The following is a 5751-nucleotide window of genomic DNA, read 5'->3' on the forward strand; positions in this document are numbered from 1 at the left end:
CAGGAATGCAGCAGGGAGGGGGTAAAATTGGGTGATTCAGAACTTGGGATTTTGCAGCTGAAAAACCGGGAATGCAGTAAGGAGTGAGTAAAGCTGGGTGATTCACAGCTTAGGATGAAACAGAGGTTAAATCCTGCTGTTCCCTGATCCCTATGGATAAGGCTTTGCTCCACCCCATGTCCTGGGAACTGGGGATATTGGGGGACCCCCAGCCTGGCAGCTTCCCCCTCCTGGGGACCATCATCCTTAAAAAGGATGGGACAGAGCATTTTGGGATGCAGGGCCCCACAGCTGCCAGACCCCAGGACATGGGATTTGTGCTCCCGGGATGGATATTCCCTCAAATCCATCCCAACCCGAGCTCTGGCAGTGGGGACACCCCCTCCAGCTGCTCCAGCTGGCCACGGGACCGATCCCGGCTCCAAGGAGAGTCCCGATGGCCCCAATTCCCGAGGACACGGAGGTGTCCCGCTCATCCCGGCATCGGGATGCGATGATGGAGCCGGGCTGGCTGAGCATCCCCTCCCTCCCCTTCTCCTCCAGCAAAGTCTTTCCAGCTCCAAAAAAGGCGAGCGGACGCGGTGCCTTAAAAAAACAAAGCCAAGAGCGAAGCCAGGCGGCTCCAGAGCTCCGCCAATTCCTTTCGGCACCACCACGGCACAGCCACGGGATCCAAATCCCGGCACGGATCCCAAATCCCGGCACGGGGCCCCGCGTGGAGCCGCAGGAGGAACCCGGGGGGGGGGCCCGGGGCCCCCCCCCCCCCTCCTTCGGCGCTGGTGGGAACGGGCTGTATTTTTGGAACATGATCTTATCCAAACATCACTCCCTGGCCAAACATGGTCTGGACATTTTTCTTGCCGTTTCCCTTCTTTCCCCCCCTTCTCGCCCTCCCCTTTTTTTTTTTCTCTCTGATCTCCCCAACGCCCGCTCCCCGCAGCCCTTTCCATCTCCTCCTCCTCCTCCTTCTCCTTCTCCTCTTTCCCCCCCAGAGTCCCTGCCGGCTCCTTCCCGGTTTTGAATTCCCCAGCAATTACTCCCTGCCTCGACTTAAGGGCCTTTCCTGGCAAAAAGCTCTTTTTCCCAGCTGCCGTCTTAAAGGGACATGTCTTTGTCCAGGGTTATCCCGGTGCTTGCAGCTCCCTGTCCCAATTCCAAAGGCTGGAAAAACCAACGGCTGCCGCTGGGATCTGTGTCCCATCCCTGCCAGGTTATGCACTGCAAGCTCTCCCTTTCCCGGTGCCTCAGTTTCCCCCGAGGAATCTGAGGAATCCAGGAGGGGATGGATCCTGGTTCCAGCTGGGATGGGGCCAGCTCAGCCCCTGGAGACATCCAGAGCAGCAAAAAGAGGGAGAATGGGAATGGGAGCAGCACTTGTGCCAGGCAGGAGTCAAATCACCCAGCTCTGAGGCCAGGAAAGTGGATTAATTAATTAATTAATCCATTAAACACTGGTAATTTTGCCTTGAGCCTGGCAGGGAGCGGGGCCTGCCAAGATGCTGCACACCAGGAATGAGCAGGGATCAGATTCTTCCTGGGCTCCAGCACCTTCCCAGGCTCCAGCATCATTCCAGGCTCCAGCATCACTCCAGGTTCCAATATCCTCTGGGCTCCAACATCATTCCAGGCTCCAGCATCATTCCAGGCTCCAGCATCTCCCCAGGTTCCAATACAATCCTGGGCTCCAGCATCGTCCTGGGCTCCGTTATCCAAGGATTCAGCACCATCCCAGGTTCCAGTCTTGTCCCGGGGTCCAATGTCATCCTGGGTTCCAGCAACTTATCAGGCTCCAGCATCATCCCAGGCTCCAGCATCCTCCTGGGCTCCAGCATCTTCCCACTAAGCTCCAATAAATTCCCACACTTCATCATTATCCCAGGCTCCAGCACTGTCCCAGGTTCCAGCATATTCCAAGCTCCAGCATCACCCTGGGCTCCAGCAATATCCCAACTTCCAGTGTCATCCTGGGCTCCAGCAATATCCCAACTTCCAGTGTCATCCTGGGCTCCACCACCATCCCAAGTCCAGCATCCTTCTGGGATCCAGCAATATCCCAACTTCCAGTGTCATCCTGGGCTCCAGCAATATCCCAACTTCCAGTGTCATCCTGGGCTCCACCACCACCCCAGGCTCAGCATCCTCCTGGGATCCAGCACATTCCAAAATCCACCATCCTTCTGGGATCCAGCAGTCTTCACAGGTTCCAATACAATCCTGGGCTCCAGCATATTCCCTGGATTCTCTGGAATCTTCCTCCTCCACCTCCTTTCTCCAATAACCATGAAAAGAATCCCCCAGTCCTTGCCAGGGGCTGCAGGATCCACCTTCCCTCGGCCCTGGCTGGATGTGGAAGTGGTGGCCCCTCTCCAGGACATCCCAGCAAAGCCAATCCCACCAGGGGCTGGGCTGGGAGAGGCTGGAATGTCAGCTCATGTCCCAGTCCATGAGTGGCCCAGCTCAAGTCTGGTTTACTTTTTCCCTCCATTGATCAGGAAAACCACAGGATGCTTCCACAGGAGCCGAGGCCAAGGGGGTTGAGTTGCTCTTCCCACAGCTCCCAGGCATCCTTCTCTCCCAGGCTTCCTCCTCCATTCCTGCTGGGAAGCTCAAGAAGCACCGAGCTCCTTGGGAAATCAATGGTTAAGCCAAAAATCCATGTCCAAATCCCAGCCAATCCATCTGCTTGGGCAGGTCCCACAAGTCCTGATTTCCTAAATGAGCACAGGCAGGCCCGGATGTGCCGGGGAAAACGGGGATCTGAGTTACCAGGAGATGCTCCAGGGATGATTTGGAGATGGCTTTTCCAGCTGGAGCAGCACAGCTGAGCCAGGTCCTCCCCAGGCAGCTGGATCCCAGCGAGGTTTGAGCAGCACAGCCTGGGAATTGCATCACCTTGTCCAACATCCACACAGGGATCAGGATCCAAGACCTCACGGGCAAGCCTCTGGCTCCAGCTGCTCATTGGAAAAGCATCCCAAGGAGCCAAGGGAAGCAGGGCAATCCAGGCAGGATTGGGGTTGTTTCAAAGCAAACAGGGAGCACAGCAGGGGTTGCTCAGTCCTGCCACACCTCACACAGGGAAAAGGGTTTCCCAGCGGGAAGCAGATGGGCAGGAGCGTGTCCTCGGCACCTGCAGCACATCCCAAACCACAGGCAGTCCTCTCCTCCCTCCTTCCTCCTCTGGAGCAGGGCCATGAACCCAGTGTGTATCCAGAGCTCCCCAGGGAGGGGCCTGAGGCTCTGGGATCCCAACCCGGGACTGGATGGGATGCTCCAAGTTTGCATCCGAGTTCCTCGGTGAGGATGAAGGGAATGGCCACATCCCATCCCAGGCCAGGGAGACACTGGCTGCTCCAGGGCCCCGGGGAATGATCCTGCAGTGTGAGGGGAAGCAAAGGGTGGAAGGATGTTCCCCCAGTGCCAAGGTGCTTTCCCAGACAGGGATGGGGTGCCAGGAGAGACACAGAGGGAAGGTAAGGAGCTCTCCTGCTCCCTTAAGATGCCAGAATAGTTTGGGTTGGAAAGGACCTTAAAGACCATCCAGCTCCACCCCTTGTCATGGGCAGGGACACCTTCCAGTAGCCCAGGGTGCTCCAACCTGGCCTTGGACACTTCCAGGGATCCAGGGGCAGCCACAGCTTCTCTGCCCAACCTGTGCCAGGGCCTCCCCACCCTCCCAGCCAGCAATTCCTTCCCAATATCCCACCTATCCCTGCCCTCTGGCAGCTTAAAACCACTGCAGCGAGAAACCACACTTGGGGAAAAGCAATTCCTAAGGGAAAGGAAAGAGTCAGGAACACCATGGGCAGCAGGAAAGGCTGGGTGAGTCCCCAGGCAGGGGACAGGAGACTCCCATTCCTCAGGACTGGATACCCAGTGGGACACCCAGGTCAGGATGCTGGATACAACCTCCACTTCCATCTGTGAAGGGCTGGAAAAGCACAAGGTCAGCTCTGGCACCTTCCCTCCACATCCCGAGCCCGGGGGAAGGGGCAGGAGGAGGAGGAGGAGGAGGAGGAGGAGGAGGAGGATGCCAGGACAGGATCCCACCACAGCCAGCACGACCAGGGGGGATGGGGGGAGCTGTTTGCAATCTCAGGGTCCCCACGACCCCCTCCCATCCCAGGCCTCTCCAAAATCACTTCCATGTGTGCTGGGAGCTCGGGAGCCCTCGGGGAGTTGAGCCCTGAACAATGGGAGAGAGGAGGAGGGGGTGGGTGGGGAGGAAGGTCCGGCCCACCCAGCGCCGTGCGAGCGCCAGTGCCAGCCCGCCCAAGACGGGCCACCACCACCAGCCTCCTTTTTACCCCCTGGATCCGCCTCCCTCCTCCAGGAAGACGGGAATGGGGCACCCATCCCACCTGCTGCATCAGGAGCAGCCCCCAGGGAAGGGATGAAGGAGCCTCGGGAAGTGGGGGGGGGGGGGGGGGGGGGGGGTCACCAAACCCCAACCCATCATTTCATGGACCTGGATATCGCCTCCTCACAGACTCCTGGACGCACAGAGCGGGGCTGGCAGCGTTCCCAAAGCCACATTTATTTCCAGGATCTTTGCTGGAGGGCGGGAGGAGCCGGGGTGGGGACGGGAGGGGCTAAATTGAGCCTAAAAACACGAATGTCAGCAGCGAAAAGGGCCGGGTTGGGGCTGTGCCTGGTTGTCCCCGTTGTTCCTCCCCACGAAGCCTCCCGGCCACGACCACCCTCCCTCTCCCCTCCTTCCCCCTGCTCCAGGAACAGGAGCCTCCTTGTTTCGGGCTGGCTGGAGCTGGAGGCAGAGCAGATGCCAGGAAATAATCCAGGACCTGCCCTGGAGCCCCCCAGTGATTCCTGAACCCCCCCAAAATCACATGGCTGCGATTTCACACACACACCTCCCTCCAAAAGGATCATTTTGTGTGTCGGCAGGAGCATAAATAAACCTCCTGTTGCCACATCTTGCCCATCCCAAGTGCCTTCCAGCTTAAATATAGATGGATCTGGGGCTGCCTGGCAGGGAGGGGATGTTTCTCCAGGCTCACCACAGCACCCACACGGGCTATTTTAGCTCCTGGAGGAGCAGCCAACACTGAATCCCCCGGGAAAAGGCACCTTCCAGCCCCTCCGGGCATAAATCCCCTCTCCAAAGACTCTTCCACCCGGAGCAAGGAGGTCTCACTTGGAGGCATCCCAGGGAGGTGCCACCAGGAAAAGTCACCTCCCAGCAGGGAATCTGCTCCAACCCCATCCAGAACAGCTCCTCAGAACCCTCTGCACCAGTGCTGGGAAGGGGTTTGGATGGATCCAGAAGGAAAGCACAGCCCCCAGACCCCCCTGGATTCCGGGTAGGAGGCCCAGCTGCTGAGGGGCAGCTGCGGATCCGGCTGATCCCAGAGCTGGGAAAGGGGCCAAACCCAGGAGAGGGTGACCACAGGCAGCTCAGAAAGTGGATTTGGGGATGGGGAGGGTGGCAGGGGGGTGTGACAGCCAGCAGAGCAGCCCTGGGAAGAGATGTCCTGATGTGCTCTCCTCCCCACAGGCTTCCAAGGACTCCATTCTTTGTGGTGACCAGGGATAGGACCCGTGGGAATGGCTGGAGCTGGAACAGGGCAGGTTTAGGTTGGATATCTGGAAAAGGTTCTTCCCCCAGAGGAAACTCCACATCCTCATGGGTCCTAAAAACTCCACACCCTATTCATGGATCCTGCAAACTCCATGTCCTGTTCATGGATCCTGCAAACTGCTTGTCCTGCTCATGGATCCTAAAAACTCCAC

The 5751-nt window shown here is 58.3% G+C and overlaps 1 protein-coding gene across 1 annotated transcript in view; it reads right to left on the reverse strand.

Annotated features, from left to right (window-relative positions):
• The window catches only part of ADAM33 (ADAM metallopeptidase domain 33), a 49506-nt gene that overhangs the window by 23676 nt on the left and 20079 nt on the right, over nt 1–5751 (reverse strand). The window lies entirely within an intron of this gene.

The sequence above is a fragment of the Corapipo altera genome, unplaced genomic scaffold, assembly GCF_003945725.1.
Source record: "Corapipo altera isolate COAL_440 unplaced genomic scaffold, ASM394572v1 295, whole genome shotgun sequence".
Classification (NCBI taxonomy): Eukaryota; Metazoa; Chordata; class Aves; order Passeriformes; family Pipridae; genus Corapipo; species Corapipo altera.